At 38.8% G+C, this 25,596-nt stretch overlaps 1 protein-coding gene across 1 annotated transcript in view; it reads left to right on the forward strand.

Annotated features, from left to right (window-relative positions):
- Positions 1–341: 341 nt before the first annotated feature.
- LOC148949264 (RING finger and SPRY domain-containing protein 1-like) overlaps positions 342–25,596 on the forward strand; it is a 314,716-nt gene continuing 289,461 nt past the window's right edge. The window contains exon 1 of the mRNA XM_089092665.1: positions 342–448. The gene's annotated coding sequence lies outside the window, so the exon portion shown is untranslated. The remainder of the gene's footprint in view (positions 449–25,596) is intronic.

Consider the following 25,596-nt stretch of genomic DNA (forward strand, 5'->3'; position numbering starts at 1 on the left):
AATCCATAGTGATCCCACAGCCGTTCCATCGTGAATACTAAAGTTTTAATACTTCTAAGGGTATGAAAGAGAACTTTCTTAAGACTTATAAATACGAAGAGCTGGGAGACAAAGGAGAACAATCGGAAAAAAAGCCAATGGTTGATTAGTTTACAATATGTAATTGGATTTTAGGTAAAAACAGTACCAGAGAAACGCGTTTTCTGCTTGACACTCTGCCAGTCTGCCATAAAGCTACAGGAAATTTTATCCAGCAGCCAAGCATCAGCTTTTATGTCGGTACGAATAAACGGTACGGGGTACAAATATTGCTAGGCTTGTAAACATTTTCCTTTAGCAACCTTAAAAATAATTGCTAGTAAATATCAAATATTTCCCTTAGGAAAACGGAGTATTTGGCGAAAAATCTAAAAAAGAAAAGCGTGCAAGCTGAATCATGAACTAGTTAGTAAGTTATGAGCTTTTAATTCTAATAAATTTAATAGGGCTATATTGCTTGACCCCTTTTGAAGAATAGCCTATATCGGCGTGATTTTGTTTTAACTTCTTATGACTGCTGGCTTAAGGCCTATGAGCTAGCCCTGTAGGATTTAGGATGGTGAACAGAGCAAAGATTTAGGCTAAGAAGAAAAATATCAATTTTTTAGGGCTTCTTTTGTAATTGTAAATTGTTTTAAAGGATAAAAAGGTAAATTTAAATATAATAAAGTTGTATTTGAGAGATTTCTTGTTAGCTTAGAAATTTGGTTAGCCTAGTTCATGTAGGCTATCTGAATCAAGCTTTCAAGAATGGCTGTCATTTCAGTTGGGATTTGGGCACTACAAAGGTTTTTTCTATGAATTAGAGCAATATACTCTAAAACCTGGTAAATTTTTGCAATTCATATTAGCCTATTGACTTACAAATAGGCTAAAGTAATCATACCACTCAATGCCTTTTTTATTCTCTATCAGTGACCTAAGAGTGGAAACTTATTCAACACATCTACCCTTCCTAAAACTGTACTGTTCTTCTCTTAAAACTTTGACTAGAGGATCTCTAAGTCTAAAAAGTATCAAATTACAAAGTAATTTGTTACCTACACAGACATGGCTAATGCCTCTATAATTACCACATTGTCTCTTACAACCTTTCTTATACAATTGTTTAATTAGGGTTTTCCTAAAATTGCTAGGGACTTCCCCTTTTCCAAAATCATATTCATAATTTTCAGCTACTAAATTCTAACCTGAGAGCCATTAAATTTAAGAAACTCATTTACCACACCATCAGCAACTAGGGCCTTATTATTTTTTAATCCCTACAGTACTTTTGTTATTTCTGCCTTGTAAAACAAATCTTAGTTCACATCCAAGGTATAACAAACTTTCTTATTTTCCTCTGTATCTTTTCCTGAAACTTTATCCTGGTTTAGCACATTCTCAAAATTTTCTGTCCATCTCATGACTAATTTTGGCCTCATTCTTATCTTTAACTGGGACAAGTTTGTATTGACTACTCACACTCAATTTGTTAACATGCCAGTACAATATTTTACTATTATGTCATCTATCTGATCCACTTCACACCTCCTTAGTTCATATTTTAATGCTTTCTCCACTTTCTTTACATTCCCCTTTTTTTATATGATCTATCACTCTAATAATTCTTGTACACACCCCTTCTCCTCTCTTTTAAATATAAAGCCTCTTCACTAGTATTCCTAGTTGCACTCCTAGCTTGTGGATCCTGGAGTCTACCAATATCATAACTCTGCAGAAGGTAGTTACCCTTACAAAGTTTCAGCTTTAAATTAACCCTAGATGCTACTAGATGGTGATCTTTACTTTTAACATCAGTAACAGCACTCTTATATACCCTAGTATCTTGTATTGATCCTGCCAGTCTTTTGTTTACAATAACATGATCAATAAGGTTAGTTGTCTTACCATCCCATGTAACTTATGCTTTTCTACACCAAAATAGACATAGCTGCTGAGTTGGAGACATCAGCACATGTTGATCTGTGGAAAGTGAAGAAACAAATTCATCTCCATCTTTAAGATTTATTTCTCTGTAATCATTTTCTTTTGTCTATTAGAATTCTGTAGTAAATTGAGTTAAATCTGCTAAGTTTTATAATTTTTTAATTTAGCATGTGTTTTTCCATTTGTTGGCACATTCTTTTTACTTCCCCTCTAAACTCAACACCCTAGCTGTATCTCTAGCCATACCTACTTTGTGGTCACTGTTACCAACTATGCATCCCAGGAGACTTCTATTGCAGTGTCTTAATGGACTGTAAATCCGTGACAAAATTTTATTCTTATTGACATGGAGCAAATAGATTCAGTATGGACCTAAATCTCACTGCAAAGTGTGATTAAGGGTAGTGAGTGGTCTTTCCAAAAATACTAATAACTATTGTTTCAACTGCCCTTGGTTGTATACCATGTTCTGCTAATTTTTATAGTTTGAGTTGTTTTTTTTTTAGCTTAGACTAGGCCAATTTCTCATCAACAATGGGTTTAATACCACATAAAAATAATTTGAAAAGAAAGCACCTAATCAGTAATGTTTAAGTATAGCTTAGTGCTCTACATTATCGAATAAGGAGAGAGGAGCATTACATTTATCAGATTAATGTATTTGGAAAGAATAGTAAAAGGTACACCCAGTAATATGTTCATCCTTTAGCTAGCAAACTAATCAAGAAACAAAAAAAAAAAAAAATACTAAGTTAAGCTCAGCTGTAAAACTAAGGATGAAGATTACAGAGAGGGGCATAATTGAAGGAATCCATTAAAAATTCAGAAAAAAAAGTAAAGACCATATAGCTACAATGTTTTATTACTTCTTATTTATTTTTTTTCCCAGAGGCACTTCATATGGAAGGGGATGTTGTATAAACTTCAAAGGGGGCTCATTCAATTGGAAATTAAGAGTTATAGTGTGCTTTTTAAGAGTCAATAGTGATTGGAGGGCAACTAGCCCCATGCCCTTTTCCCCCCAAATACATTTGATAAAAATTTTGAGGTAGCCATTTTGTCAAAAAATATATGCCATATATGCCCTGAGAACAAATATGGTTCTTATGGAAGGGATGCTCGTAAAAACTTCAGAGAGGGCTCATTTACTTGGAAATCAAAAGTTCTAGTACACTTTTTTAGAGTCAAAAGAGATTGGAGGGCAATTATTCCCCCCACCCCCCTCACGCCATTTTCCCCCAATTGCATCAGATAAAAATTTTGAGATAGCCATTTTGTTAAAATTATTCAAAGGTCAGATAACAAAACTCAAGTTTCAACACACCAAACCCCCCCTCGCCCGTTCCCCCCCCCCGAGTCCAGGGGCAGGCATTGTAAGTTATGCCCTGAGCATATAAGGTTCTTATGGAAGGGATGCTTGTATAAACTTCAAAAAAGGCTCATTTAATTGGAAATTGAAAGTTGTAGTTCACTTTTTAAAAGTCAAATGTGACTGCAGAGCAGCTAGCCTTGCGCCCACGCCCTTTACCCCCCCAAATGTATCAGATTAAAATTTTGAGATAGCCATTTTGTTAAAAATAGTTTAAGGGTCAGATAACAAAATTTCCTATCTCAACAAAACCCCAAGGGCCCAGGGGCAGGCATTGTATGTTATCCCCTGGGGGTAAATATGGTTCTTATGGAGGGGATGCTTGTATAAACTTATGAGAAGGCTCATTTGTTTGGAAAGAAAAAGTTCTAGTTCACATTTTAAGAGTCAAAAGAGATTGGAGGGCAACTAGCCCCCCCTCCCTGCCCTTTCCCCCCAAATGCATCAGATAAAAATTTCTAGATAGCCATTTTGTTAAAAATAGTTAAAAGGTTAGATTAGAAAAACCCTGGTGTTGACATAACCACCCAGGGCCTGGGGGCAAGCGTTGTAAGCTATGCCCTGGGGGCATATATGGTTCTTATGGAAGGAATGCCCATATAAACTTCAGAGAGGACTCATTTGATTGGAAATCGAAAGTTATAGTTTCCTTTTTACAAGTCAAACGGATCAAAGGGCAACTAGCCCCTCCCACATCATTTTTGAGTTAGCTATTCAAAATTTTGAGTTACATATTTTGTTCAAAATCATCCAAATGCCAAACAGCTATGGTTCCAGGTTATAATCCCCACCCCAGCCATGGGAGAAAGGGCTGTAAGTTACACTAGCAGCCCATCGCTAACATAAAGCTTCTATGGAAAGCGTGGCTGAATAAGCTGCAGAGGAAGTTCATTTGACCAGAAATCGAAATTTATTATCCCCCTTTTAAGAATCAAAAGTAACAAGCCCCCCCCCCCCCCCCTGTGCCTCTTTTCCCCAAATGTATCTTATCAAAATTTTAAAATAGCCATTTTGTTCAAAATAGTCCAAAATTCAAATTACTATAACTTAGGGGTTGAGAAATCCTCCATAGCCCCTGGGACAAGGATTGTACCTTATCTAAGTTGCCTATTATTAGACTATACGGTTTTTGTGGAAGGGGTGGTTGTATTAACTGTGGACGGGGCTCATTTGATCAGAAATTGAAACTTATAGTTCTTTTTTTAAGAGTCAAAAGTGATCAATGAGCAACTAGCCCATGCCCTGATTTTTCAAAGGGCATCCAGTCAAGATTTTGACATTGCCCTTTTGTTCAAAAAAGTTCAAAGGCCAAATAACTATGCTTCCGGGGTTGAACCAGCCCTGGTGAAATGGCTCTGAGTTATGGAACTTGCTTATTGTTACTTTAACACTTTGTTTACTTCAATGCTTGGATTTAGTGATATTCATAGCAACTACGATTTACAGTGAAAGGGCTGTAAATTATCCAAGTTGCTTATTGTTACTTTGAACCTTGTTTACTTTCAAGCATTCTTTACTTTGTTATTTTTTTCCTTTGATATTGTTACCTTGACACAAGTTTTGATACTTTGATGAACATTTGATGTTGACAGAAAAGTTGACTATTCTTGAGGAAAAGAACTGAGCGCGGACTCTGGATAGGGTTGGCTGCTTGACAAGTTTCAACTGATAACCTCTTGCTCATTGGTGGATCCAAGGGGGCGGGGGGACCCCGGGCACCATGATTTTTTTTTTATGGCGCCCTCTTATCCTGTTTTTTTCTTTTTTTTAACTCTTTTTTTTTTAATAAATTTGGTCAATTATTGGCACCTTTGTCACATTGTCCCCCCCCCCAAGATTTTACTCATTGGCGCCCTTTTCAAATTGGGCCTCCCCCAAGATTTTGCTCTAGATCCGCCCCTGCTCTAGCTCTCGAGGTAATACCAACAGTGGGAAATAATGCTGTGAGTTTTTTAGCCCTCATTAACTTATAGGTTAAAATGGCATCACCTCTATTTCTCCTGGGCACAAGAGCTGGGAGTTTCAGCTTTGTTAATCTTGCAGGGTAGGAATGTTCCCGCATGCCAGATATTTCTTTGGTAGCACGTCTCTGCACTTCTTCCAGCACTATTATGCCTAAGTCCTTAACACCTAAGTAAAGAACAATGTTGGCACAATTTTTTTTTTTTTTTTTGGTTTCCATACCAGGGCACTTTGTATCGAAGGAGTTGTCGTAGAAACTTTGAAAAGGGCTCATTCGATTGGAAATTGGAGTGGCTAATGCCCTTTTAAATAGTCGAAAGTGATTGGAGGGCAACTAGACACACCCCCACGCCCATCATTCCCCCAAACACATCCAATCAAAATTTTGAGATAGCCATTTTGTTCAGTATAGTTGATCTCCAGATAGAAAATATGTTTTTGTGGAGGACACTCCCCCATAACCCTCAGGGCAAGGGTTTTAAGTTATGCTCTGGGGAACAATGTTGGTACAATGTATTATTTATTATTTTTTTCCCTTAGAGCAGGGCACTTCGTATCAAAGAAGTTTTCGCCCAAACTTCGAAAAGCGCACATTTTATGGGAAATTGGAGTGGCTTGTAGCCTTTTTAATAGTCGAAAGTGATTGGAGGGCAATTAACACCCCTTTCATGCCCACCATTTCCCGAAACACATCCAATCAAAATTTTGAGGTAGCCATTTTGTTCAGTGTAATTGATTTCCAGATAGAAATTATGTTTTTGAGGAGGTTAGAGTTAAAAGGTTAGATTAGAATAACCCTGGTGTTGACAAAACCACCCACGGCCTGGGGGCAAGCGTCGTAAGTTATGCCCTGGGGGCATATATGGTTCTTATGGAAGGAATGCTCATATAAACTTCAGAGAGGACTCATTTGATTGAGAATTGAATGTTCTAGTTTACTTTTTACAAGTCAAATGAATCAAAGGGCAGCTAGCCCCTCCCACATCATTTTTGAGTTAGCTATTCAAAATTTTGAGCTACCTATTTTGTTCAAAATCATCCAAATGCCAAACAGCTATGGTTCCAGGTTAGAATCCCCACCCCAGCCATAGGGGAAAGGGCTGTAAGTTACACTAGAAGCCCATTGCTAACATATAAAGCTTCTATGGAAAGCGTGGTTGAATAAGCTGCAGAGGAAGTTCATTTGACCAGAAATCTAAATTTATTATCCCCCTTTTAAGAATCAAAAGTAACAAGCCCCCCCCCGCCCCCCGTGCCTCTTTTCCCCAAATGTGTCTTATCAAAATTTTTAAATGACCATTTTGCTTAAAATAGTCAAAAATTCAAATTACTGTAATTTAGGGGTTGAGAAATCCTCCATAGCCCCTGGGGCAAGGATTGTACCTTATCTAAGTTGCCTATTATTAGACTATAGGGTTTTTGTGGAAGGGGTGGTTGTATTAACTTTGGAGGAGACTCATATGATTAGAAATTGAAACTTTTAGTTCTTTTTTTAAGAGTCAAAAGTGATCAATGAGGAACTAGCCCATGCCCTGCTTATTTTTTTCCTTTGATATTGTTACCTTGACACAAGTTTTGATACTTTGATTAATATTTGATGTTGAAAAAAAGTTTGTTTTTGAAATAAGGAATTTTTAACAACTTAAACATTTTTGCAATCGAAAACGAAAAAATTTTAATTAAAAAAAATTTCCAAAAAAGAAGTTTTTCAAAGACATGTAAAGGTTATTTTAAACTTAAGATTAGCAGATACAAATACCTGTTAAAATTCAAACTCAAAACGACTACAAGTAAAACAAGTAATAATATAAATGAATAAATAAATCTTAAAGTGAGTAATGCTTAAATTGAATATGCAAATCACGCTTAAAACGAAAAAAAATATTTTGATATTGATGTGTAAATGAAATTCAAAACGAACAGAAGCTGAATAAACAATCAATGCAAACAAACATACAATGGATACTAATATAAATGAATAAATAAATCTTAAAACGATTGAAACTTAAATTGAATATGCAAATCAAGCTTGAAACGAACAGAAATCACTACAAACAAAAGTTTGGGTATCACCTCCTTCTCTCACTATAAAAGTCTAAAGCCTACTGCGTCATTGGCGCTTTACTGAAAACCAATTTTATTACAAATATTTTCTTTTGTACTTAATATTGAAAATAAACATTAAAAGTATAGTAAAATTTTGAACTGATGAGCTTTCAGCAATTAAAATCATTATACATAAAATATTAAGTTTAAATTATTAGTTCTTTCGAAAATTGTTCAAGACTAATATAGTTTCACTACAAGCAAGAGTTTAGATACTCCCCCCTTCGTTAACTGTAAAAACCTAATGCCTACTGCATCGTTGGTGCTTCACTGAAAACGAATTTTATTACAAATATTATCTTTTCCAGTTCTTACAGCATTGAAAATAAAATTACAGTGAAATAAAATCTTGAACTGATGGATCTTTCAACAATTAATATCATTATATATCAAATATTCAATTTGATTTTGTTTATACTTTTCAAGACTGTTCAAGACACATATAGTTTTCAGTAAAGCGCCAATGACGCAGTAGGTATTATACTTTTACAGTGAGAGAAGGAGGCGATACCCAAACTCTTGTTTATAGTGATTTTTGGTCGTCTCAAGCTTGATTTACATATTCAATTTAAGTTTCACTTGTTTTCAGATTTATCTATTCATTTATATTAGTATCTATTATATGTTTGTTTTCATTGATTGTTTATTTAATTTCTTTTCGTTTGGGTTTCATTTATTCTTTAATAGTTATTTCCGGTCGTTTGAGTTTGAATTTTAAAATGTATTTTTATCTTCTGATATTAATTTCAATATGGCCTTTACTTTTATTTTAAAAACTTATTTTTTTAAATTTTGTTTTTTTAAATCAATAATAGAACAACTCTACTGTTCATGCCAATTGATTACCATTTGTCACAAAATAATAAAGAAGAAAAGACTCAAGGTATTATAAAATATAGTAGGTATATTGGTAATATATTTTGCCTAGTTAGGGGGGTGGTGGTGGAATAAAGCAATGTGCTTCTAAAAATAATAGAGTAACTATTTAAACTCATTTAAAAGTAGTTTTCAGAATTTGTAAGACTTCTTTCAAGTTTGACCCTGTCCCTAATTGTTATTAAAATAAGATTGTAATGCTAAAAGCCATGGTAATGACTGTAGCCAAGTATGGGTCTGTAATGATGGTGCTTCAGAAGCTATGGAAGCTAGGCTAGACATTTTCTAGAGGAACTGTATGAAAATAGTACCAGGTACTTGTTTGGACAATTGCATACTAAATGAAACAGAACACAAAAGTTGTAATAGTGACTTAATAAACAAAACTTCAGGGAGATAATTTTTTACAGATGAAGAATGAAAGGCTGCAAAAATTTTCAGTTTTGCCATTTCAGCTGGGGAAAAACAAAGGTACAAAAAGTTCACAATAAAATATTTAAACAATTAAGAACTTCATGGAAGGGAGTAGGCGGATTAGTAAACCTCTGAACAGATTAAAATTGAATATATATGTCGGCTACTAATCTGATGGCCTCAGGCGACTTACTGTTGCACAGATTTGTTAGTAGTAGTAGTAGCATATTTAGATAGTGAAATGAGCAATTGCCAATTAGGCTATAAGTAAAAGTGGATTTAGATGGTTGGGTTGGCCCCAGTATTCCTCTTGGTGGTTTTGCATATTTTTCATAGGATAAGATAAGAAGTATAGTCCATCCTGTTATTTTTACAAACGATGTAACATCTTTAGGGTGAAGTTGGCTCCTTTGTAAGAGGGACTGACGATCTTATTAAGCCTGCATTATGCCAAAATATGCTGCAAAAGAGTTGAGGTGAACTGTGTCCAGAAAATTCAGAGGATGACAGCTGAACAGCTCACTTTGGTCTGACCTGTGGATGGGACGGATAACTTAATTACATTAAATTGCAGCTTGGAGCAATCTAAGGATTTCTCCTTGTAGAGTTCCAGAGTTGGAAATTTGAGTTATATTCAGGATTCTTTAGTGACCAGGTGCAAAGTGCTGATTTATACCTTCCCAATTGAGTTTACAGTCCGCGGAGGACCACTCAGCATCCAGTCTTCGTTTAAAGATGTCCACAGATTCAGCAGTAACAGTTTCTTCAGACAGTTTATTCCAACTGTTGACTATTCTGGAGGGAAAGAATTGAGCGCGGACTCTGGATAGGGTAGACTGCTTAATAAGTTTCAACTGATGACCTCTAGTTCATTGGTGGATCCAAGGGGGCGGGGGGACCCCGGTTCCCAGGATTTTTTTATGGCGCCCTCTTAACCTGTTTTTTCTTTTTTTTTACTCTTTTTTTAAAACATTTGTCAATTTGGTCAATTATTGGCACCTTTGTCACATTGTCCCCCCCCCCAAGATTTTACTCATTGGCGCTCTTGTGAAATTGGGCCTCCCCCAAGATTTTGCTCTAGATCCGCCCCTGCTCTAGCTCTCGAGGTAATACCAACAGTGGGAAATAATGCTGTGAGTGTATTAGACCTCATTAACCTATAGGTTAAAATGGCATCACCTCTATTTCTCCTGGGTACAAGAGCTGGGAGTTTCAGGTTTGTTAATCTTGCAGGGTGAGAATGTTCCCGCATGCCAGATATCACTTTGGTAGCACGTCTCTGCACTTCTTCCAACACTATTATGCCTTTTCATAGGCAGCGCAATCGCGCGGCCTAAGTAAAGAACGATGTTGGCACAATGTATTATTATTATTTTTTTGGTTTCCATACCAGGGCACTTCGTATCGAAGGAGGTGTCGTAGAAACTTTGAAAAGGGCTCATTCGATTGGAAATTGGAGTGGCTAATGCCCTTTTAATAGTCGAAATTGATTGGAGGGCAACTAGCTCCCCACCTCCACGCCCATCATTCCCCCAAACATATCCAATCGAAATTTTGAGATACCCATTTTGTTCAGTATAGTTGATTTCCAGATAGAAAATATGTTTTTGAGGAGGACACTCCCCCACAACCCTCAGGGCAAGGGTTTTGAGTTATGCGCTAGGGGCATATAAGAATAATGTTGGCACAATGTATTATTTATTATTTTTTTCCTTTAGAGCAGGGCACGTCGTATCGAAGAAGTTATCGTAGAAACTTCGAAAAGGGCTCATCCAATTAGAAATTGGAGTGGCTTGTGCCCTTTTCAATAGTCGAAAGTGATTGGAAGGCAATTAACACCCCTTCCATTCTCACCATTTCCCGAAACACATCCAATCAAAATTTGGGATAGCCATTATGTTCAGCGTAGTTGATTTCCAGATAGAAATTATGTTTTTGAGGAGGAAACTCCCCCACAGCCTTCAGGGTAAGGGTTGTAAGTTATGCCACGGGGGCATATAAGGTTCTTATAGAAGGCGTTATCGTAGAAACTTCAAAAACGGCTCATTCGATCAGAAATTCAAAGGGCTAGTGCCCTTTTTAATAGTCGAAAGTGATTGGAGGGCAACTAACCCCCCTCTCACGCCCACCTTTTCCCTAAACACATCCAATAAAAATTTTGAGATAGCCATTTTATTCAACGTAGTTTCAGTTCTGGAAATTAGGTCTTTGAGGATGACAGCCCCCCAGAACCCTCAGGGCAAGGGTTGTAAGTCATACCCTGGGGGCATATAAGATTTATATAGAACGCGTTGTCGTAGAAAAGTCAAAAAGGGCTCATTTGATTGGAAATTGAAATGACTAGTGCCCTTTTTAATAGTTAAAACGGATTGGCAACTAACACCCGTTCCATGCCCACCATTTCCCCAAACACATCCAATCAAAATTTTGAGATAGCCATTTTGTTCCACGCAGTTTAAAGTCAAGGAAAGTATACCTTTGGCAGGTCACTCCCCCCCCCACAGTCTTCAGGGCAAGGGTATGCCCTGGGGGCATATCAGTTTTTATTGAAATCTTTGTCGTAGAAACTTGAAAAAGGGCTCATTCGACTGGAAATTCAAAGGTCTAGTGCCCTTTTTAATAGTCGAAAGTGATTTGAAGGCAACACTCTCACGCCCAGCTTTACCCCAAACACATCCAGTTAAAATTTTTAGATTGCAATTTTGTTCAGCGTAGTCGATTTCCAGATAGAAATTATGTTTTTGAGGGGGACACTCCCCCTCAGCCCTCAGGGCAAGGGTTGAAGTTGTGCCCTGGGGGCATATAAGGTTTTTATAGAACGCGTTGTAGTAGAAACTTCAAAAACGGCTCATTCGATTGGAAATTGAAATGGACAGTGTCCTTTTTATTAGTCAAAAGTGATTGGACGGCAACTAACACCCCTTCCACGCCCACAATTTACCCAAACACATCCAATCAAAATTTTGAGATAGCCATTTTGTTCAACGCAGTTGTAAGTTCTGGAGATTAGGTCTTTTAGGATGATAACCCCCTCAGAGCCCTCAGTGCAAGGGTTGTAAGTTATGTCCAGGGGGCATATAGGGTTTATATAGAAAGTTGTTGTAGAAATTTCAAAAAGGGCTCATTTTATCGGAAATTGAAAGGGCTAGTCCCCTTTTTAATTGTCGAAAGTGAATGGAGAGTTTGTAACCCCCCTCTCACGCCCACCATTTCCCCAAACATGCTCAATCCAAGTTTAGAGATAGCCATTTTGTTCAACGTAGTTGGAAGTTCTGGAAATTATATATTTGAGGACGATAAACCCCCCAGAGTCCCCAGGGCAAAGGTTTTAAGTTATGCCCTGGGGGCATATAAGGTTTTTATAGACAGTGTTGTTGTAAAAACTTCAAAAGGGGCTCATTGAATTGGAAATTGAGAAGGCTAGTGTCCTTTTTAATAGTCAAAGGTGATTGTAGGGTAACTAACCCCCTTCTCACGCCCACCATTCCCCCAAACACGTCCAATCAAAATTCTTAGATAGCCATTTTGTTCAACGTAGTTGAAAGTTCTGGAAATTAGGTCTTTGAGGATGACAACCCCAGCCCTCAGGGCAAGGGTTGTAAGTTATGCCCTGGGGGCATATAAGGTTTTATTAAAAGCGTTGTCGTAGAAACTTCAAAAGGGCTTATTTGATTGGAAATGGAAAGGGCTAGTGCCTGTTTTAATAGTTGAAAGTGATTGGAGAGCACCTAACACCCTTCTCACGCCCACCATATCCCCAAACACATCCAATCAAAATTTTGAGATAGTTATTTTGCTTAACGTAGTTGAAAGTTCTGGAAATTAGGTCTTTGAGGATGACAACCCCCCTCGCAGCCCTTAGGGTAAGGATTGTAATTTATGTCCTGGGGGCATATAAGGGGTTTATAGAAAGCGTTGTCGTAGAAACTCAAAAAGGGCTCATTCGATTGGAAATTGAAAGGCATAGTGCCCTCTTTAATAGTCGAAAGTGATTGGAAGGCTTGACATTTTTATAGTAAAAATCGATGTGGGTACAATGTATTATTTTGTTTTGTTTAGACCAGGGCACTTCGTATCGAAGGAGTTGTCCTAGGAACTTCGAAAAGAGCTCATTTGATTGAAAACACAAAGGGCTGATGCCCTTTTTAATAGTCAAAAGTGATTGGATGGCAACTAAATGTTGTCTTAAGATTAAATCAAAATGCACTTTGTTAATGCTAATTCTCATAAGGCATATTAGCAATATCCCAAGAACGACTGAGGGTATTATGTTCAAACATATGGGGCTACTTCCGGTCTTAAAATTTAACCAAATCAAAATAGCGTAAATGTATCCAAGCTATCAAAGAAAGTAAACAGATTTTTTTGCGAATGGTATCAAGTTTTCCGTTTCAGGTCAACTAGAGGAGGTATGAAACTAAATTAAACACTACTATTTGTGTCCAGATTTGTAAAAGGGTGTATGTTGTTAAAAATTGCTTAAAATTTTCTCCAGCATACAAATAGCAGGCCAAAATATAAAGTCTTAAAAAAACGAAAAGATTTAAAGTATTATTTACTTTTTCCTAGAAAAGACTATGTCAATATAAAACGAACAGAAATTGAATAAAAAAAACTTTTTCCACAAAATAAGTTTTTCAAAGAAAAGTAAAGAACTCCATTAAACCAAAAATGAACTAAAATAAAATCAAATAATCTATCAATCGTGAAACCACCACAAATCAGCATCGATAAATAAATTAAACCCAAACGAACAGAAATTACAACAAATAACCGAGTCAAACTCAAAACGAGCAGAAATTAACATGAGTGTGGCTCAAAACCCCTTTGCCTTCCCTAGGCCAGAATATAATTTGCACTTTTCTGAAAAAAATACAAATAAATTTGTATTGTCAGTTTAATATACAAATACTGACATTTAGTATTCAAAATATAATATTATTTGATTTATTAAAGTTATAAAAGTAAAAACATTTATATTTTTTCAGTCGAGTGCAAATTTTGTTCTGGCCCTTGGAAGGCAAAGGGGTTTTGAGCCACACTCATGTTAATTTCTGCTCGTTTTGAGTTTGACTCGATTATTTGTTGTTTTTTCTTTTCGTTTTGGGTTTCATTTATTTAATGATGCTGATTCGTGGTGGTTTCACGCTTGCTAGATTATTTGATTTTATTTTTGCTCATTTTTGGTTTAATGGAGTTCTTTACTTTTCTTTGAAAAACTTATTTTGTTGGAAGAAGTTTTTTTAATTATTTAAAATAAGGAGAGGCTAGAGACATTCCAACTTCAAGCTTATAGGATGCACACATCCATTATATAGAATACCTTTAGACTTTACGGGAACAAGTGGAAAGAGAAAAAAATAACCAAAAAAAGAGATCAGCTTCTTTCTTAAAATAAAAGCACCTCATATAAAGATTAATGAGTGGTCTGACTGAGCAAGCTATGCAAGCTATTGAACAGCTTGAGTAACTAGGATAGGGCAAAGCATTTGACAAGTTACTATTCTATAGACCTACACTAAAGAATTTATTGATCCAAAATGCATTACATATCATTTCATGCCAACATGACATGAAAATTTTTTTTTCACACAATGTGACATTTAATACCGTTTGTTTTAAGAAGAATTTTTTGGCCTTTCAGAAATAGTCAAAATATTTACATCATGCAAAACTTGAATTTTCAATTTTTTGACCATAAAACAGGGACAAATAATACATTTAGGAAATATCCAAAATCAAAGCATGTCAAGAAACAAACGAGATATCAAATAAACTTTCAAATGGGGATAAATCCATTCATTTAGGCAGTGAAAAAACAGGTACAAAAGTTCAGATAATTCGATCACATATACTGCGACCGTCTTCAGTAGAAATACTAAAATGATCAAGTTGAAGCAAATATATTTTTACGGCACAAAATAAATAGCTTTCTAGGCTATTAATAAAACACTGAGCGTCTGTAATATTAACTGGATCATTTTCAGAGAGCGTTCATTGAATAATGTCATATGAGGTCTTGTTTAAAGATCTATTCTTTAATCTTGCCCAAATGTAAAAAAAAATCCAATGAAAGTGGCAAAGCCTTCCGTGTCGTCTAATTGCAAACCAAATGTTAAGTTTATAGATGTTTACATTGGTTTTTCATTTGGTTTGCAATTAGAAGGCACGGAAGGCTTTATCACTTTCACCGTAATTTTTTTTTTACATTTGGGCAAGATTAAAGAAAAATATTTACATCAAGAACTTTGAATGAACTTTGTCAATGAACAATATTAAGGATGCAAAACGAATTGACAATTCTTTTGCTGCTAAAGTGTTTTTTAAAAATGCAATTGCTCTTGCTAATGCACTGAAGCTTGGCGTGAAAATTGGTTTGAGATTTTCCGTGTTCATGAGTTCCAGCGTCCACCGAGGTGCTGCTATAATTGCCAATCGCCTAATCACCTGAAGTCCTCTTGTAATAACCCTAAACGTTGCTCCCGCTGTGCAGAAGAGCATGAATCGTCGCGCGATTCCCCGTGCCAGGCTACCCCTAAATGTGCTAGTTGTCATGACAATTATGTTTCATTTTCTCTAAAATGCCGAATCCTTCGTAATGCTGTAGCTAAACGTTCTAGTCAGCTAAGAAAATGACTATTAATCGAATTTTCTGTATGCTCATTCAACATTAACGGAACGAAGGATACGGATGATTCTTTGAACCAAAACTATCTAATTCGACATTTTGTTTCTACAAGAACATCTTTTGCCCTTGGTGAGTTTGAACTCCCTTCGCAGGAGTAAAGAACACTTGGTTTTCGCTGGAAGGGCCCGAAGAACTTCCGAGAGACCTTGAGGTGGGCTGGCATGCCTATTAAAACAGAAACTAGTCCCGCTATCCCTTGTGTGCTATCGTGGATGTGATTATTTCATTGCAATCGTTTTGCTAACCTAGTTCTTATTAATGTATACCTCCCTTGCGAACAAAGATCCTTTTCCTCTCTAAAAAGTATACTAAAGCATGTGCATCGCTAAAGACCCTTCTTGTTAGTGTTGAGAGTAATGGATTGGATTGGATCCTGTTAGGCGATATGAACTGTGATATAAACTCTAACTCAACACGGACTGATTTATTTTTGGATTTGCTACCTAATGGCTATCGGGTTTTGGATAAAGATGCATCCCATTCATACATACATAATAGCGGTTCATTGTCTGATATTGATCACTGTGTTGTTTCTTCTGGTGTTTCCATTAGCGATATTCACATTGACCAGGATGAACATGATTATGACCATCTGCCCCTTTCAGCCACTGTCACCATCAATACGACTCGGGCTGAAAAGACCTTATGTACTAATTAAAAAAAGTGGATAACCAAGAGAGACTGGAATAAAGCGGACTGGCCTCTATATCTATCAACCCTTGCTCTTCTTTTATCTAAGATTAAAGTTCCATTTAATTTACTTTGTACTAGTGTTATATCCCCACAAGCTTGAGTTGAGCTCAATATATATTACAGTCAGATTGTTTCCTGCATGAAAAAAGCTGAAGAAGTAGCTGTCCCGCTTTGTCGTTTTAAGCTTAAGACTAGAGGTTAAATATCGAAATCTGACCCTGATTTAAAAATTGCAAAAAATCATGCAAAAGTGTGGCTTAGAATTTGGATAGCATGTGACCGCCCTTTAAGGGGTCACCTTTTTGACATTAAACAGAAAACGAAGTTGGAGTTTAAACGTTATCTTCGTAAAGTAAGGTACAATGGTGTGGAATTTCTGAAAACCTCTAGTCAGTGGAAACAAGTGATTAATGTTGCGAAATTTGATTCACCTCCTAATGCCGATCGGATCCCTAATGCCTCTTAGATTAATCTTTATAATAAGATTTTTAATATTATGAATTATGCGGTTCACTCTCAGTTTGTTAGCCTCTGTTCTTATGTATTACCTGCGAAAATTTACCAAGGTCATGTGCCTCCCGTTTCTGCGGACCGTGTGATTTGTTGTTTTAAGCATTTAAAATCTAAATCATGTGATATTGATGGTATTAGTGTTTTTCACCTTCATATGGATTCGAAAGAATTGATTTATCATTTGCAGTTATTATTTCAAATTTGTCTATGTACGTCTTTGGTGCCTGGTTGTTTTTTGTGTAGGAGTGTCACTTCGATTCTTAAACGTGGGAGAGATCCGACTAATTGCGCATCATATAGACCTATTACGGTAGCCTGTTCGCTGAGCAAAGTTTTTGAATATGTCCTGCTTCCTGAAATTGTTCCAAAAGTTGATTATGTGTCGAATCAATTTGAGTTTAAACCAAATATAGGATGCCAACATGCGCATCGAATTCTCACTTCTTTTTTAATTCAAGCACAAAAAGATGGATCTGAAGTTCATTTATGTGCGTTAGATATTTCAAAAGCTTTTGACTCGGTTTGCCATAGCCAACTATGGTATTCTCTTACCCAGCTTAGAGTGAATTCATCTGTTATATGTGTCCTTCGTTTTTGGTATGCAAATTCATATGTTCGACTTCTTTCAGGAGAGATCTTTTTTGGTAATATTCCTATTCGGTCTGGGCTTAGGCAGGGAGGGGTTTAGTCACCATACTTTTTTATTGCTTGTTTATACCCTGTGCTTTCTCGTATTTTTCTGTCGTGTTTTACGGGTCTAACTAATTTATCTTATATTGCTTATGCAGATGATTTATTACTTATTAGCCGTTAAAAATTCACCCTAGCTAAGTCTACCCAGTTTGTTTCTAAGCTTTTGGAAAAAATTGGCCTCGTGCTTAATGCTGAAAAATGTGAGTATTTAGTTTTCAATGCTAAAAACCCAAGTAGTGATTTGAGTTGCAGTTCTTTTTCAGTTAAGCTGGTTCCTGCGTTACGTTGGCTCGGGATTAGTATCTGCTCTTCTATTTCAGCTATCCGTGCTAGTGCACTTGCAGATATCAAGAATAAGCTTAAAGCAGGTTATGCTAAAATTGTCCCAAATCGTGGCCGACATTCTCGTAAGGCATTGGCTAAACTCTATTCTACATATTGCGACCATTCCATTCTTTTTCTATCAGGTTTTTGCCCATTTTTTAATACTAGTGATATGCAGGATATTAGAGTTTTGTATTTCCGTTATTGTAAATATCTTTTGTATTTGCCTCGTTGGTATAGAAACCGTAAGATTATTCGAATGTTTAATGCAACTGATAAATTGACGTCATATAATAAGTTGGACTTCAAGTTAAAAGATGAGGCCTGTAAGCGGTTGGGTCCTTTTCATCTTCTTGTGCGATTGTTCTGATTTGCATTTGTAGTTCTTTATATTGATATTGTTTTGCATGTGTTTTTTTTTGTATGTCTCTACCTTTTATTTCCTTTTGTTACTCCACTTTTATTATAATGTTAGTCGGTCAAAAATAAATTATTAATTACTATTATAAAATTTTGAGATAGCCATTAAGTTATAAATTGTTCATAAGTCAGATAACAAAAACCCAGGTGTCGACATAACGCCCCAGGTCCCGAGGGCAGATGTTGTAAGTTATGCCCTGTGGTATATATGGTTCTTATGAGAGGGATACTCGTATAAACTTCAGAGAGGCCTCATTTGATTAAAAATTGAAAGTTTGAGTTCACTTTATAATAGCCAAAAGAGATCCGAGGGCGACCAGCCCCCCCCCACGCCTTCTTTTTTCAAACTCATCTGATGAAAATTTTGAGATAGACATTTTGTTTAAAATGGTTCAGAGGTCGGATAATAAAAACTCTTGTGTCAATACAACCCCCCAGGGCCCGGGGGAAGACGTTCTAAGTTATGCCCAGAAGGCATTTATGATACTTATGAAAGGGATGCTCGTATAAACTTCATAGAGGGCTCATTTGATTGGAAACTGAAAGTTCTAGTTCACTTTTTAAGAGTCAATAGATTTAAGGGCAACTAGCCCCCCCACGCCCTTTTTCACCAAACTCATCCACTAAAAATTTTGAGATAGCCAGTTTTCAAAAAAGCGTTCAAAAATTGGATAACAATGACTCCGGTGTCAACACAACCCCCCAGGGCCCGGGGGGTAGGTGTTGTAAGTGTTGTCCTGGGAGTATATGGTTCTTATGAAAGGGATGCTCGCATAAACTTCAGAGAGGGCTCATTTGATTGGAAATTGAAAGTTCTAGTTCCCTTTTAAGAGTCAAAAGATATCCGAGGGCAAATAGCCCTCCTCCCCAACACAACCTTTTCCCAAAGCCCATCCGATAAAATTTTAAAATAGCCATTTCATTAAAAATAGTTCAAATGCCAGATAAGAGAAACTCCTGTTTCGACGCAGCCCCCCAGGGCCGGGAGGCAGGCGTTTTAAGTAATACTGTGGGGGCTTATATAGTTCTTATTGAATGAATGGTCGTATAATAGCCCAGTAAAAATAGTGTTTGAGGTCAAATAAATTGCAACAAAAATGATGTTTGCACCAAAAAATGCAGAAAAATCAGGAGAACAGCATACTAAAAGCCCACCAAAATCTATCGATGGAAAAAAGTTTGACAGGGGAAAAAAGAGGGGAAAGAGGGAAAATTCTGAAAAAATGCCAGGACTTCTGATTTTAGCCCTGCAAATACCCAGTCGTATGTAGTTCAAGTCGCAGAACTCGAATTCTGCATCAGAATTATTATATCACACCGTCGGGGGTATCTGATAGGTTTAGGGGGGAAAACAGGGGAAAATGAGGAAGACTCAGATTCGCTCGATTTCATCGCTGTAAAGACTATTTCTGATATTATTTGAGACGCAGAATCCAATTCTTCCTTCAGAATACTAGTTTTCCCTCATGGGAAAAAACTGGCAGAAGGTGAAAAGTAGGGAAATTGAATTCTCTTTCTTTTTTTTTTTGGCTGCAGAGCCCATTTCAACAAGGATTCGATCACAGTATATTAAGAATCATCACGGTGTAGAAATTGGTACAGACTTAAAACAGGAACTTAGTTGTTAAAATCATCATCAAGGTCAATGCTTTCTGAATTTTGGCAGTCGGTACCATGACACTCGGCACATGCAGTGAAGTCCGTTTCTTTTGCAACTGCAACGCTTTGTTTCACAACATGACTTGCAAGCACATCCTAGCGTTCTCAGTAGTGCTTCGGGTGCTGGCTTCGTCCATCGTTACAGGTACGTACTTGGTTCTGTCTAGCCGCCAACCCCAGTCACATGGGTCCAGAGCAGCTGAGCAACCCATACATTCCATGACCTGTAGGAAAACTCTGAAGAAGTGAAACTTCGCAACTGACAATATCGGAGGCAAACTTTCTGTGTGGGAAAACGAGGTCGAAGAAGCCAGTATCATCACAAACATGGTGGCACGCAAGTCCTGAAGATTAGTATCAGCTTTAGCCTTATAAAAAAGAAGTGTGAGCTTTTCGCCTGCACTGATGATCTGATGCTTTTCTGAGTTCTTCCGGCAAAAACCGCCGCATTTTTTCGGAATTCTTCATTGATCTTAGCCAATAAAAGTGACACTGGCTTTCCTACGCCGTAGAACCTAGAGGTCGTATCGCATCCCAGGAAAGCATGGATGGGCAGTATGACCTCTGCGACTTCCCCAAGCTTGCTTTTTAGTTCTTTTATGTTGTAGAGTTTGGATGTTCCCGGCTTGGTCTCCGCTCGAAAGAAAAGTGGGTAGCTTCCTGGCTGGCAATGGTGAAGAAGCAAGACGAGCAGGTCTGTGTCATTGCCAACAAGACAGGTTTCCACCTCAGAACAACTTGTCACTGCGGCTGTCGCAATCTTGAAATCTGCATCACCTGAAGCATACATCACGCGACATCCTGACGAGTTTAGCACTCCACCAAGTAGGAGGATGAATTTTCCCTTGTTCTTCAGGTTGTTCAGGAAAAAGTCTTTTTTGAGGGTTACCGTTGTTGTCCCAGTAAAGTCGATATCAGGAGATCTTATGCCTTTCGATCTTTTCAAGTGAGTCTGGTCTTTTGTTGACGGTGAATCTTTGTATCCGTCAATTACAACCGTAGCATTTCCAAAATGAGCTTCGACATAGCTAGCGTAGGCCAGACATATTTGTCCAAAAGTAGCGCCAGTTGTCCAAGGCAATTTATGTAGGAGCCATCCTCCATCTATAACATATTTGCAACTCGTTGAAAGATTCGCAGAAGAGCCTTCGATCATTTTCCAGAGGGCATTTGAGAGGGAAGTCTTGTCAGATGTGTGTAGTAGTTGGTATGACCCGAAAAGTGGAGGAGGAAAAGAGCAAAGTTCATAGCCAAGAGTATCCGACAGATCCTGACCGTCGGCAGTGGCTACAGCCGCTAGTTGCTGGAACAATAACGTTTGGTCAATCTCGACCGGCTCACCATCAAGCTTCGGAGCTGACTTTGCAGCCATAGTTACGACTTTATCTTTGCTTTTGAGTACAAAAGTCTCTACTGGCTTTCCAACCATCCCTTGCAGTTTGTGCAACCCAACGTCTTTTGCTTCGTCGACGTTGACCTCTGGCGATGCATTCACTCCGGTAACAATATTCATTAGCTCCTGACCCCTGTTGAACGGCTGCAAAGGCTCGAGGAACTTGAGCAACTTTTGCAAATTTACACTGTCTCTTAATATCCTGGATCCCGATGTACCTATGTGCTTGTCCCTGGTGTTGTAAAAAAATTTAGTTTGGTCTCGCTTGATTACATGCATTTGAACACGCACAGGCATAAATAGCGTCTAGATCAACCGCTGCGCTTCATTCAAACCTCTCCCTCTATTGAGACCGCTAGTGGTTTTCAGAGTTTTCATGAAGACTTGTTCTATAACAAGGTCTTCTGCCAGTTCTGACCAGGAATGTTTGGTTTTGTTAAAATAAAAGTGACCTTTGGTACTGCTCGTATAGTTCTGGCTGCGATTCTTTCAAATCGGCAAGGGTTTGTAAATGAAGACGGGAAGAATTTGCATATGTAGTTCGACCACATGCCGCGAAATAAGGAAGCATACTAAACCAGCTCTGAAGATACGGGTCGAAATCTCCAGTCCGTTCAGCGCGAACTGACATCCTAAGAATTTTATTCATTTCAGAATACTGTTCAAGCCACAATTTCGCAGTCCTAGATTCGCTAACTAGCTCCTTCTTTGCCTGCTCAATTTCTACTAAAAGTGAAACCACCGCTGGAGACGCAGAAAGGTCTTCAATTGAAATATTTTTGGATGTCAGCTCTGTGTAGGCCCTGGCTACACTTACCATTTTTGATGCGAGTTACCGTTGCAGACCATCGGCAATATAATCAAAAGCAAGAGAAAAAAGTATGATAAGCCGAGCTTAGTCAATAAGAGAATGTACGCTCATTGCTTTTGAAACTGCTTTGCCATAGATTATGTGTTTTACAGTGTTCGGTGCGTAGATCTGACCAGGGACTTCAACCTAACCTGCTTCTTCCATAAGATAGCCCATACACCCAAGAAAACTCATTCTTCCATGAAAGGACCCAAGCATCACTACGATCTCTTTCAAGGGGCTACTGAAAGGCGACGATTCAACCATCATTCTCGCTTTCCAATACAGTGTTTGGTCGAAGGTTACGACAGGAATCTGGTTCAGTTTCTTTGCCTTCTCTGCAATAAACATCAACGTTGTTTTGATGCACGTGAGATCGGTTGGGCTTAAATCAATCATAGGCTGGAAAACTATCGATGACCGCTTCTGGGTTTGACCAGCATGAGCTGACTGCATTGCACCTGACCAGCCGACTGAAGAACCTCGCAGAGCTAGCTGAGAATTTACCCACATGATATCAAGATGTCTGCCATTGTCTCTGAACTCTGGAAATACCAACTCTACGTAAGTGAGCTGATTTGTAAAGGCAGTATGCTTCACGTAAGGGTAGATCGGTATGGCAACTTTTTCTATAATTTCTTTCAAGTCAGAATCTTTTCTGGGAGACATGCGCAACTCTTCTTTGCCGCCCGGCGACTTAACCTCAAGAATAGCCATGCCATGTGAAGTACCGTGCCCATCCAGAGTGTTAGCGTTATGATAGTAATTGTCTGCAATGTACTGGACAAGAGTGCCTCTTGGTATGTTGAGTTCTTGGTCGGGGCTTTCGCCCATTGCCGCAAAGCTTTCAAATTGGAGGGCTTCTGCATTGCCAATACAAACACCTAGGCTGTGCAGTGTGTCAATAACGTCGCGTGAACCGAACCGATAAGGTAAAGACTCAGCCAACCCCAACTGCATTGGTGGAATAATGCTTCGAGGTCTGGTGTTTTGCATTATTGCCTGCCCTGTTGCACTGGCCACAAGTTTGGCGGTGTTGTGTTTGATCAAAATGGTCAGGAAAAGCCGTAGGGATGGAACAAGGAACTCGAGATTGTCCTCAGCCGAAACTAAGGTGCGTATTTGGTCATATTCTTCTATGGACGATATCACAGTCTTTATTTCGCTCTCCACTATTCTTGCAAAAGTTTTCGCAATCTCGACTTTTTCTTTCTCCGGATTTACGTCTTTTGGCAATTGGTAATAATCCCGAAGAATGCTTGCAGCCGTCTCCCTAAGCGTTATTATGCTTTGCTTCCCAGGAACATCAGAAATGGTCACCTTGTCGCCGAAGTAATCAACTAGCACTTTCTTCAGGTAAACGTTGCTGTATGGCTTCAGATCCGTTTCGGCTAAAAACACCTTCGTTTTTTTTTAAATATCGGTCAGTGTAACCTGCACATCGTCCAGACCGACAAAGAAGTTTGCAGCTTTGTAAAACGCTTCTTTTCAAACCTCGTCGGAAGGTCTGCAATTTTTACACTTCTTTACTCAGTTTGTTGCAAGGAAAGCCGATGAAATCGAACTAGCAGCAAAAAAGAAAGACATGGGTAGCCTCTTCAAGCACCTCCGCAATCTCACTGAAAATAAAACACCAGCATTGGGACCCGTCCTATCCAGGGATAGGACACTTCTCTCTGATGAGGGTTCTTGTCTCGAGCGGTGGAAGGATCACTTCTGCTCACTCCTGAACAACACTAGCCCGTCTATGCCTCCTACTGATAGTCCCAGCCAACCTGGCAGTCCAAGATACGAAACAGATGCTCCTCCAGACGAGCCTTTCTTCCCATCAGAAATTGGAAATGCAGTAAAAAGGCTCAAGAACAATAAAGCTGCCGGTATCTGTGGCCTGAGTGCGGAGCTGCTAATATATGCAGGCCCTGTTGTGCTCCTGTTTCTCCACACCATGTTCTCTACAATCTGGCAAACCGAGATAATTCCCGAAGATTGGCGGAAGGGTGTCATTATCCCTTTATGGAAGAGGAAAGGTTCTAGAAGCGACTGCTTGAACTACCGTGGAATAACCCTACTGTCTGTCCCGGGAAAACTTTTCTCAGTGGTCCTGCTAGATCGATGTCGAAATATCATTCGTAAAATCCAGTGACCGGAGCAAGCTGGTTTCATGTCGGACCATTCAACCATCGAGCAGATTTTTACGATCCGACAAATCATAGAAAAAGCCACGGAGTTCCGATAAAAATCTTTTTTACCTTCGTCGACTTCCGTTCTACGTTCGAATCAGTGGACCGGGAAGTCCTTTGACAGATTCTAGAATCGACAGGACTCCCTGAGAAATACTGCAGTCTAATCAAAGCTCTACACTCCGGGACGGAGAGCTGTGTTCTAGTGACCGGCCGGCGCAGCCCGTTCTTCCAAATCACGACAGGAGTGCGTCAAGGATGTGCAGTTGCCCCAGAGCTCTTCAATGTCATCATAGACTACGTTATGACAAGGACTACTTCACCTCTCAGCTTTGGACTCAAGTTTGGAGATCGTGTCATTACAGATGCTGATTTTGCCGATGACTTGGCCATTCTGGCGGACTCCATGGAGCAGTTGCTGGAAGCGCTTCGAATCCTACGAGAAGAGGCTGCAAAAGTAGGACTGCAGTTAAACTGGACTAAAACGAAAATTATGGCCATTGACCCATCCTCTCCTGCTGCCAATTCTTCAGTTAGCCTGGATAGCACCACTAGCATCGAGGTTGTCCAAAGGTTCACCTACCTGGGCTCCATAATTTCTTCAGATGGCTCGCTTCTTTCTGAACTACAAGCGAGAATATCCAAAGCGTCTTCTGCCATGGGCAGACTGAACCGTCACCTCTGGCGAAAACCGAACATCAGTCGCACTACGAAGCTGCGGATTTTCAACGCCCTCGTCAGTTCTGTGATGCTCTATGGAGCTGAGACGTGGCAAGCTTCAGCCGCAACCCTCAAGGCAATTGATGTCTTTCAGTCGAAGAGCCTGAGGAGGATCGAAGGTCTACGATGGTTCGACTTTGTCAGCAATGAGAAGCTGCTGCAGCTCACCAAGCAGTCTCGGTTTTCGACCCAAGCAGCCGAGCGAACACTACGATGTTTCGGACACCTACTTCGAATGCCTCCACACATACCTGCGAAAACAATTCATGACTTTGACCCTGTCAAAGCTGGTTGGGAGTAACCTTACGGCCGACCGAAAAAACGATGGTCTGACAGCCTGTCCGAGTTCCTGGCGATGGCAAATATCAGGTTGAGCGATGTGCAAACGCTTGCCATGGACCGAAGTGGATGGAGGAGGCAGACGTCACTCTCTACGCGGAGCAGCGCCCGGCAGGAGACATAAGTCAAGTAAGTCAAGTAAGTTTACTTCAGGTTCACCACTTAATTTCGAATAGCGCTGAGGCTAGTTTTTACCAGTCCGGAAGTTCACTGAACAAACTGTGTGATAGATTGCATCAGCTGCGTGGAGATCAGCAGTAGCTGCATTTGACCTTCCCAAAATGCTGGTCAACCATTCGTCTTGTCTTTGTGACACAGAAGTCTAGGATGGCGAATAGCCTGGATGACGTGGATCAGCAATGACAGGGGTCGCACAAAACAGACAGTCTTTGTCGAATGCGAATAAAGAACTTGCAGACCGTAAGGATC

The sequence above is a fragment of the Artemia sp. Qi Xiang Cuo genome, chromosome 8, assembly GCF_049724085.1.
Source record: "Artemia sp. Qi Xiang Cuo chromosome 8, ASM4972408v1, whole genome shotgun sequence".
In the NCBI taxonomy this organism is placed as follows: domain Eukaryota; kingdom Metazoa; phylum Arthropoda; class Branchiopoda; order Anostraca; family Artemiidae; genus Artemia; species Artemia sp. Qi Xiang Cuo.